This window comes from Talpa europaea (assembly GCF_964194135.1).
Source record: "Talpa europaea genome assembly, chromosome: 14".
In the NCBI taxonomy this organism is placed as follows: Eukaryota; Metazoa; Chordata; class Mammalia; order Eulipotyphla; family Talpidae; genus Talpa; species Talpa europaea.
The window spans coordinates 59,689,363-59,700,895 of NC_140082.1; the positions used below are offsets into that span (position 1 = coordinate 59,689,363).

The 11,533-nt window shown below is 40.4% G+C and overlaps 1 pseudogene across 1 annotated transcript; it reads right to left on the reverse strand.

The window, feature by feature from the left end:
- Positions 1-1,943: 1,943 nt before the first annotated feature.
- Positions 1,944-3,099, reverse strand: LOC311183759 (Fanconi anemia core complex-associated protein 24-like; annotated as a pseudogene). Its single transcript has one exon. The product of its transcript is annotated as a Fanconi anemia core complex-associated protein 24-like (transcript).
- Positions 3,100-11,533: the final 8,434 nt, after the last annotated feature.

Sequence of the window (11,533 nt, forward strand, 5' to 3'; positions counted from 1 at the left end):
CTGAGAAAGACGAGGGTTTGCTTCACCCCTTGGGAGAGCCCTGGGAGGAAGCACCTGTTGACACCACACACAGGGCCCTGCTCAGAGGGCTGTGCCGGACCAGGGAGGACACAACAGTTCAATCTCCATCAGGTAGCCAAGCACTCAGCCCCCAGGCCCTGGCTCCTCTGAGTGAATTGCCCAGGGGCCATCCCACAGTGCCCCCTGCTGGTTACGGGGCACACATTCACCAGGGCCCAAAGCCCTGAGACCCCCAGCTCATGTGGTCACTGTCTCTATTCCCACATTCACAGCCTGATTACCAGAGATTGCTATGCTGACATGCTGTGCTAGACTCCTGTAAAGTTTTCATTTCCAGAAGGACTCCTGGTCCATGCAGGTGACTAACAGCATGTGTGCGTGTAGTCATATGTATGTATAAATAGTCAAGCACATTTAATGTTATAACCCTTTCTCCTATAGTACATTCTAGAAAAGTTGCATCATCCACAAGTGTGTAAAAGCAGCATAGGTGACGACGGACAGTTGAGTTGGTTGGACTATGTCCTATGGAGGGAAAGGGTTAGAATGGGACTTTTCCATTCTACATGGAATGTCAAAGTCACATTCGAACATGAAAATTCAGCAAACAGTTCAAAAGTCATGGAATGCTTTTAGACTTTTGATAATGATTAGATTGATTTATAAAAAACTAATGGTTTGCTAGGCATACTGCTTACTCAGCACTTACAAGTAATGCTGTAACACATTTCTTCATTCATGAACATAATAGATGGCTGGGTAAAAGGAGCAATCAGATCCACCTGACTCAGGCACATTGGCATTTTCCAGGTGTTTCCAGAAGTGAGATTGATACGAAGCCTACAGAATTCTTACTTGATCTTTTTTTGAATGCATCGTTAATTGTATTTACTTTTCTGAACAAGCGGCTGCATCCCTGGTCCCTGGCTCTCCTCTCTGCATTCAGCTGCCCCATGTAGATCTTCCCCTTGCTGGGGTATACATTAACAAACATTCTTTTCCTCCCTCACACACACTCGCTTTTTATCTTTATTTTTTTATTTTTTTTAATAAAGATTGTTTACACATACAAGGGCTGGGATACAGGCCAGAGATGCCGGGGGCAGTGAGAGGATTCACCAGAGACAGCATGGGGAGCAGAACAGGCAGACTGACTGAAACACACTGCTGAGGAGGGCAGCAGGTGAGACAGGAGAGGTCTGCCTCACCATGTGGGTTTCTCCCTGGCCGGCGGGGGATGGAATTCATGCTGCAGGGGCTGCAGTTCGCTTCATAGTGTGGTGCTTAACTCCCTTGTGCCACCAGGGACACCCGAGGCTTTTTATCTTTAAATAGGAACTCCAGACTCCAGCTTTCTGTGTTCGGAAGATGTGCCTCATGTTATAAACAAACTGTGCAGCCACCAGGGTGGGTGGGAGGAAGGGAGGAAGAAAAAAGGCAGTCCCACTGTTTATTTACACTGGCAGTAGTTTTCAAAGCACAGACCTGGAGAACAGCAGCTCTGCCACCAGGAACAGGGGCTTATGGTCCACAGTTCTTCATTATTTGTTTCTTTCAGATAGTCTTATCTATCACCTGAAACTTGATAAGCCTTTTTCATGATACATGCAGATCAAGGTCACATAAAAATCTTCCCAAGCTGGATTCTTGCTGCGTCTGAGCATCTCTAATTAAATGGACTCTTGGGAAGAGCCCCACCGGCCCTCTTCAGGCCAGCAGGAGGAGGGCAGTGCCCCCAGGGACGCACTAGCTGAAATATCTGGACCCAGAGAGTAGGGCAGGACAACAGGCAGGCTCCAATCTGGACTCTTCCACTAGTTGCTGGAGAGGAATTCTTTTGTTTTGGCTTTGAAATATGAAAAGAAAACAGGATCCTGTCCCTTGTGGTCTAAAAGAACACTGCAGAACGAAGGCGGCAAGTGTCACCTGGACTGAGTGATGAAGGAGTGAATTTGCTGTGCTGCTGCTGGTCTGACCACTGTTGTTGGATGGAAGCTTTACCGAGTTGCTGGAGGCTTGGAAACTTCTGAAGCAGTAGGGGAGCTTTAGTTTTTCCAATCCCTGGGATCTGTTGCACGGTTCTAAGAAGGTAGGGCTCAGAAATCTGAGTCTGTTTCTTCATGAGAAAAGGGTTTTTACTGGGATCTTTGGTTTGCTCTTGAACTAACTTCATAATGAGGCAGGATGCCTCCCTCTGGCTGGCCACTGGAAGCAAGACCATCCCTAGGTCCAACACAGTAAACTTCTGTATGGCTGGGAAGTACTGTTCACTCATTTGAGTTTTTTCAACTACTACAATCCCTTGAAGAGTATTAGAATTTCTAGCCCGAACAAGCCACTTTCTGTAGCCATTCCCTGCCACCAAATCAGCGTCGGTGATACAAAGAATACAGGATCTGCAGGATAGGTAAAAATCTACCAGTGGCAAGCCATCCTCAAACACGAGTTTGTCTTTCCCTTGCATCTCCTGTACCTGCTGGCACCCGTGCCATTTCTCATTAGCCACATGTGACCAAAGGGCAGGTGCATGGTGCCTGCACCATTAGGAGGACTCCTTTCCATTGGTGGCCTCAATCGAAGGAGGGAACCACAAGAAAGTGTTGGAGCAGACTGACCTGCACATGGTCCCACATTCCACTCCCAGCCGGGGACTCTTTGGTAGGAGCCCATCTGCAGTGTTGTTCTTTAAAGGATTGAATTATCTGCCAATGTCTAAGACGCAAGAGATTGTAGTGCTGGTTGCAAGTCCCTCATTTATGCCGCCTGCCTGGTCCCTGTCACTCCGGCTCAGTCCTCAGTCCACCTGGAGCCCATCACTATTTGTTTGTTTGTTTGGTTTTTTTTTTTACAGAGTTCTTACTTGACAAGTCATAGGTCAAGTGAACAAAGTGTCACTTGAATCATAAACATAAATTATCATGGCCCCTAAATCCATTCCAAGAAGTGAGTCAGTTTATGATACCACAGTTCTTTGAATGAAGACAGCCAGGTCAACTTGATTAAAACCCCTGATAACTGCCAAAAATTATCCTATGATCTGTCTTCCTGTCATCCCCAAAAGGACCTTTAATCCTTGGTTAGGCGAATGTGCAATGTGGAAATGGAAATAACCAGAAACCTTGGGAACACAGGACATTAATTCTGAGTTAACATTGACTCCAGGGAACCACAATGTAACTGTTGTCTACCAGAGCACACATTTATGGAGACTGGGTGCTAAATGTGTGGTTTTAGTACATAAATGTCCCAGAGGGTCCCCAAACCCACCCTACATTTTTCTTCCAAGTTCCATACATCATGATCAGGATACGTTATAACTCAAAGCTGATAGATTCCCAACAAAGGTTACTGGCTGATACTGACTGACCTCTGGAGAGAAGACTATTATGGCAAATTGGAAGTTTCTAGACTGGTGCCTACCTAGACATAAGCAATATCACATTTTTAGAGGAAATGCAAGCTTTAGTATCACCATGAAGAACTCGAAAAATGCCGAGTTGGTAATTCCAACCACATGCTTGATGTCGTGTTGCGCAGAAGATATTCTTGGACAGTGACGATGGATTATCATATGGTTAACGAGGTGGTGACTCCCAATGCAGGTGCTGTCGCAGATGTGGTTACAATTCTTGGAGAAATGAACACATCCTCTGCTACCTGGTGTGCAGCTATGGATTGATCACATGCATTTTTCTTGCTAGTTCTTCACAATGTGCAGGTATGGACATAATGCACATGGCTACCTCACTACAATTTCTCTCTGAGACACCTGTAGCACATTTTTAAAGAAAATCCTTCCCAGTGAGCTGAACTTTGAGAAGACGACCTGGCTGGTTACTTTATTCAAAAAAAAAAAAAAGCACAAATAAATAAGAGGCCAGATGTGAAAGCACACAGGTTTGTGGGATGAAGCCAATGGTTTACTTGGGTGACCTAGTCTTGGAAGGAACATGACTGAAAAATCATGTTTGAAAAAACACTACACAGAATTATAATCTTGAATGCATAAATAAATGATTCTTAAATAAATACTTTGTCGATGACTAAGATAACTTGTTAAAAAGAAAATAGAGCAGAGCCCTTCATCGGTATTCAAATGAAACGTTATTTATGTGCCACTACATTCCAAAATAGAAGACGGAAAATGTAATTTGTCCATTGCACATTGAATCAATGGTTATTGTGGCTAAGGATCAGAGCTTCCGATTTTCTCATTTCTCATTTGTTCAGCAAGCATGTGCTAAGGTACTGTGACAACCACTGGAATGACAATACAGAGATGGCACGGTCCGCTCCTCAGTGATCATGTATGCAGTATGACAGGTATGAACAGGGCGCTACTGGAACATGGAAGGAACTTCACGGTTTTGTGTCACTATTTGCCAGCTTTTTGGTGGAGGTGATATATGAACTGATACCTGAAGGGCAAGGCAAGGATATGCCAGACAGAGAAGAGATGCGGAGCCAAAGAGCCGTAGAGAAGGTAATGCACTGTGGCTTTATACAGTCTCGGTCGGTCAGATGCTAAAGCAAAGGGGCAGCAAAGGAAGTAGTGGGAGATAAGGATATGTAAGTTGGCAGGATCCAAATTTATTTGGCTGCTTTTATTCCATGCTGAGGATGCTGGAACTTCCCCTGGGGGCAAAAGATAAACCCATGACAAACTAAATGAGTGTAGATTTAAATGTCACCTATCAAGTGACAGCTATTGCTGGACCGAGGACTAGTCAATGAGTATAGGTTTTTGTTTTGTTTTGGACCTTATTACTAGAAACACAAGAAGCTGATGAAGCCCATCTTTTCTGAGAAAAGTTTCTGTGTGCAGGTTGCTATTTCCACAAGGATGAAAGAAGTGAAGGAAGGGTAGAGCCAGAAATAAATAGAGCTAAAGCAATCCTGAGGAAAGAAGAAACATGGAGGCACGTTACCTGATTTTAAACACTATGATTTAGTAATTAACACAATAGTGTATAGGAATAAAAGCAGACACAAAGCTATGGAACGGACTCAGAGGCATGGCAATCCAGCTACACATATATCAATTCCCGATTTATGACAAAAACACCACAACCATACAATAGGGAAAAGGACATCTCTTTAACAAGTGGGGCAGGAAAATCAGACAGACACATGGGGAAGAAAGACCTTAGACTCACTCTCTAACTCCAAGTACAATGATAAGTTCATAAAGGATGAACAATAAAATACATAGAGGTGAGCATTGTTGATAGGTTTCAAGGCATCACTAACATAGATGTCTTTGGAGTCTATACTCTTAAGGCAAGGGAAACAAAAGCCAAATAAACAGATGAGATGACATCAAAATAAAAACCTTTCACACAGCAAAAGAACATATTAGCAGATGAAAAAGACATCCCACAGAATGGATAAAATATCCACACAGCATGCAACTAACAAGGGATTGATATCCAGGTATACAAAGAACTCTTCCAAAGTAACTCTTAGACAACTTTTTTGAGGCATTTGAAGTCATTATGGAGACATGTCTTTCTGTATCTTGATAGAGTAGTGATTTTTGATCCTTCTTACTAAGACTAGCATAATAAACCAGTGCCCCACAAGAGGACCACGGACTTGGAACCACAACATTAGACTTAAACTGCTTTTTCACTTATCTAAAAATATTAAAAACAAACAACTTTTTTCCCAAAAACAGGCAAAGAAATTTCCTCAAAAATCTTCTCTAACATTGCTTCTGTATGTATACTCTACCTTATAAAAGGATACATTATCTGATTTTTTAAAATTTTCATGAGAAAAAGAATATTTAACAATTTAAAGCCATATTTGACTTTCATTTTCTTTCTCTATCAAATAATCCAATTTCACAACTTTGAAGTATCCATACCCATTTAGCTGCAAAGCTGAGTAAGAATTCTTAGCTTTACTGTTCCATGATTTATTATGACAAGAACCCAAATGCAAAAATTCATGTGAGACTTCTTTTAAAATGAGCTGTTGCTGCTTTTATGTTCATTAAGAAGAACATGAAAACACCATCAAAACCATAAGTTAATGTGCATTGATTGAAGTAGAAGTTTTAATAAAAATGATAGCCAATAAAGCTAGCTGGTATTAAAAGATTCCTTTACATTGTTCTTGTAGTGGTCATTCAGTGATTGCAAGTTATAGAAACATAAGTTAACTCGTTTTTAAAAATTCAAATATTGGCCTCCCCGGTGGCGCAGCAGGTTGAACACAGGGCTGTGAAGCTGTCCAGCCTCTGCAGCGTGGGTTAGATTCCTGGCCAGCCAGGGAGATTTCCACATGGAGCAGCAGACCTCTCCTGTCCTGCCCAGTGCTCCCCTCAGCAGTGCTTTCGGTCAGTCTGCCTGCTCTGCTCCCCACTGTCTCTGGTGAATCCTCTCAGCCTCCTGCCCCTCTGGCCTATATCCCAGCTATTATATAAATAAATAAATCTTTAAAGTAAAATAAAAATTCCAATAGTTGTTTGATTTAACTATTTGGGAAGTGGTCCATATTTTATAAAAAGAGATTAAAAATGTTAAAAGATAAATTTGTGCTTAAGTATGTATTCTTATGTAAGATAGTGACAACATAAATTAATTTTTAATAATTAATTTATGCTTAATTCATAAAAAGGAGTTACTGTAAATGATAACATCTGTTTAGATGTCAGTCATAAACTTATTGCATGGTGGAAAAATGAGACAGGTAATGTACAGAGAAACTTTAAAATTCTTATGAACCACAGTCCAACTGAAATCAATCATAAAGTAAGCCAAAGTATCTCAAAGTATACTTCCAGTTATCAAGCATTAATATTTAATTTCTAAGACCTAATTAAACACAGATTTTCAAGAAATTTTAAATGTGTTGATTTAGTTACATCTAATTCAATAATGTCGGTGATTTTGAAAATGAGAGCACCAGGGACTTGTAATTTTAAATTTTATGTCTACTTTATTAGCACAAGTAAATGACATTTACTTAGCGTGTATAAATAAGTCAGTTGAACAACTAAGATTTTTGTCTAAGTACAAATGAATATTGCATCAGAAATTTGAAACCCAAGGTAATATAAAATTTGTCAAAAGGTAATATAACTAACCTTGTCATAGTTAAGTGTCTGTGCTTTCATTTTAAGGCCATGGGTTGAAGGTAGGAAAAGTTGTTGAATTTCCTCTTGTTGTAAGATAACTATCAAGCATGAAATGATTATTAAGACTATTAATAGAACGTGTAGCAGAAGATAGCAGTAGGTCTAGCCTTGGAGGAGGCGCGTTGAATACATATTCGTGATGTGTTTCCTTCACAAGAGGTTCAGTATTGACTTCTGTTAGCTTCTTGATGGCCCCGTGAAGACTGAAAAACCCAAATCCTTATATTTTATTTTTGCCTAAATAATTTGCACTTTAAAAACAAATGTTGCCATAACATGAATTTCCCATAAAACAATGTTTTAACACTCAAAACGTGTTGGTGCATACCTACTATTAACAATTAGGGGTTTAAAAGTGTGGTAAAGAAGCCCATGTTTCCAGGAGGGTTCCTAATAAGTAATTCAAAGCAGGGAGGGTGGGCAGTGTTGGTGGCGGCTTCAGGGATAATGTCAAGCATTTCCTTTCACTATCCGTACACATTTCACTCAGTACCTCTGACAGGTAAACCTTTGGCACTGAAGATTAACTTAGAACAACAACTTCTAGGGGAGAACAGGAGAGCTGCCTGGTGGCTGACTAAAGAGAACTAAACAGCTCCAAGGAAAACAAAGCCCCTAATATTGTTACAAAGGCACTGGTGTTGATATCTACCCATTTGGGCTTCCACACACCTCCTCAAGCAGAAGCAGAACCCAATATTTATTTGTAGTCAGTCTGTAAATGATACTACCCTTCACCTCCTGCAGCTTTCCTCATTTCACTTGTATGCCTTTCTGGAGAGCAGAAAATCTAAAACTGTGAAGGATAATTTGTCTCAGGGTGCCCTCTAGCAATAGTGTCAAAGATCACATTAAGAAAATTAATTCACCAGTAACCAAACTGTGCTAAGTGTAGTGATACTTGAAGACCACTTGAATTAAAATTGTAATCTTCAAAAAAAATAAACTCATTAATTTTTCTACTGGGAGAATTATGACAAGCAATTTTATAACAATAACACTATTTAAGTTATAAAGTTTCAAATATCCTTATCTTAAAGTCTATTAGATCAGGTTAACTAGATGAAATTATTTAGGGCTAAAAATTAAGTCATGTAAAATCAACAAAAGAGGAGATTCAAACAGTCCTGCAGTAACATTTTAAAGATAAGTTCACTTATTAACATTATTTTCCAAATAATAACCTCTTAGTAATTACATGAACCTGGATCTATAACAATTATGCTTTAGAGGTAAATAAGTGAACTAAGTTTCTTTCCCATAATTCCTGTTTTTACAACTTACGTGTTTACGGTAATTTGCAATGATTTTCTAGAGTTTGATTCTTCTAGATAGAGTTGCATGTATTTTCCCAATTTTATTCTCTGTGACTCTAATTCAGTTTTCAGTCTGCAATTTTCAGTTTCCAAATTTGTATTTTTGACTTCCATTTGACTTATTGAAGTAGTCTGAGTATCTCCAAACAGTTCTTGGGGTTCTATTTGTGTCTAAAGAAAATTAAAAAACATTTTAAATGCTTATAATCTGGGTAATTATACAAGTTTCTTTCTGAGTCAGTGATTCAGAGAGCAATTTCAAACATGAAGGGCCTCCCTGGTGGCATAAGGGTTAAGTTATCAGTTCTATCACTGTGACCTGAGTTTGATCCCCGGCCAGGAAGCTAACCCACACATGGTGCAACAGACCTTTCCTATCTCACCTGCTGTTCCCCTTAGCAGTGTATTTCAGTAAATCTACCTGTTCTGCTCCCAATTCTGTCTCTGGTGAATCTCTTAAATCATCACTCCCGCCAACTGTACCTCTGGCCTACGCTCCGGTTCTTCTAAGCAAAAATAAATTTTAAAAAATTGAAAATTTTTAAAAAAAATTCCAAATGTGAAAAAGTTAGTTTAAAAATACCAATATCAACTGAATTTATTGTGAATTTTAGAAATGAAATTGAATCATGCCCATAGTTGTACTCATGTAATCTGATAATCCAAAGAATAATAATGGAATCAATTTTAAAAGATGGTAATTGAACAATATAAATTAAGAATAGTCTAACAGCATCGTACTACTTTTAAATCATGATATTTTCTTGAAGCTACCTAAATAAGGTATTTCTGTTCCTGATTTTATATCAATATGACTTTATTATGTTAATATACAATGCTAACATGTGTACTTTGAAAAATATCATCCATTGACCTTCTTTATCATACAACTTCTTGTTTACTGAATTCAGTTCAAGTAAGAGAAGTTGTTATCCTCTTGCCTAAACTGCTATGTAGCTTAGACAACAGATTCAAACCCCTAACCATTCTTCCCTGATCAATTTGCAAAACTTGACAACCCACTGAAACTCTCAAAGGGAAGTGGAGATGGAGGCGAGACTAGTGGTGGCAAATTCCACACTGGGGAACATTTTCCCTCTTTTGTATTAGATCTTTATATTAACTTCAATTCTCGGCTTAAATCCTTCTGTCTCAGAATAAAAGTGAAGACATTCCAATGGCCTTCAGGACCCTAAGGACTCTGCCTCCACCTACCTTCCTGACCTCAACCCCTACAAATTTTCCCTCCTACACTGCCACCCCTCATTTGTCTGAAAATGAGGGTCTGGGGCCAAAGTAACATATCACAGAGTTATACAATTCTCTTAGTGTTGGATAATCTAGGCCCAAATGATAATAATTGAGCCTTAAAATGAGAATTATGAGAAAATTATTTATAAAAAATGTTCAAAGTATAAATCACAGTGAGAAGATTAAATCAGAATTTTGCCAACATTTGTCTCAAATTATAATTTCATGAAAAATAGATGCCTTTAAAGTGCTGAACAGGTCTTTAGAACACATAATTTGAGACTAAAATATTTTCAAATTCAATTCAAACTGACATGAGTAAAAATAAAGCTATATCAACTGTTATCTAAAATAACCAAAAAAAAAAAAAAAAGTAAAGTCTTCTGAAAGAAAAGTTCTATGAGATGCAGCCTCTACATCTCAGTTCATCTGAAAAATCTGGAAAACCTTGACTGTCAAGTGAATACACTTACTTGACTATTAATTCCAAAATATTCATTTTATGTATGAGCAATTTTACCTACCTGCCTCATCATAGTACAAAACTGGGGTTACAAAGATTCTTTTTTTTTTTATTTTAGCAGAATGACTAAGTTATTAATATCAGTCTGTACCTATTGACAACTTATTGTTTGGCCTTTTAAAATTTCATAGGTGAGATTAGAGAAAACAAAGACTCTGAGGGACCTACAAATAGTCCAAGGTCAGCTGGTAAGCTTGTGCAGAAAAGCGGTGCACTTGAAAAGCATACGCGGAATGCAACTGTCCAGGTCCCCGAGCCTGCGACCTAGGCTTGGGGGAAGATGCGCAGGAGCCCTCATTGAGGTGAATCTCCCTCACTGAGTAATCAGGCACACGGACATGGGAGCAGGGTGCAAAAGGCACCATTTCTGCAGACACTGTACTGGGCTACAGCCCGCATCCTGGACCTGAGGGCTTTGGAACTGAGACCCAGGGCATGAAATTTGGGGCCTGGGAACCTCACAATGGTGGGGCACAAGGCAGACACAGACCCCCATGCCGTTGAGGCACTCCACGTCACTCCCACTCTGTTCCCCCAGACCCACGGGGTAAAAAAAAAAGTTCCCTAAGGTCACTAGGAAAGAGCTCTGGGGCCAACTAGCGACCAGAAAAAAATCACCAACACCCTATAGTTGGAAACCATCTCTCAGGCACTGAGAGCATGTGGGCCACGCAAACGGGGATAAGGAGGGAAATAAGGCGTGGAGCAAGACCCCATCGTGGAACTGAGAGCTAGGCACAGGATCCAGGGCGTGGGACGTGCCATAGCAGTGGGCACTGCACAGGGTGACAGCCAGTTTTTTGGATCTGATAGCCCAGGAACTGAGACCTAGAGTGCAGAATTCAGGGTGCGGGATTCATACAGCAGTGGCACAACACCGGGTGAACACAGGGCAGACACAGCACCCGGCTTGAATAAGAGCCCGTGTTGTGATGCTCCCCTCCGCACCCCTTCTGCTACTCAGAGAACCACTCGGAAAAAGCACGGGTCAGCAAGTACGGCCCTCTGGTGCCACCTCGTTACCAGAACTAAATCACTAACTAGCTGATTCCCTGTTGGAACTGAGTAAATATAGAGGGAGGGATTGTAAGGGACAGAGCCCAGCTCACAGCATCAACATCGGGTGGAGTTTTGGCCTACCAGTGCTGGTCTCAGTCTGGTAAACAGTTTCCGACACCCTTAAAGGAGCACTCCAAAGAGATGCCCACCAACACCAGTGGCACAGCGTCCCAATGCATAAAACTAATTAGAAAGCAAACAACAGGGAGAAGAAAAAAT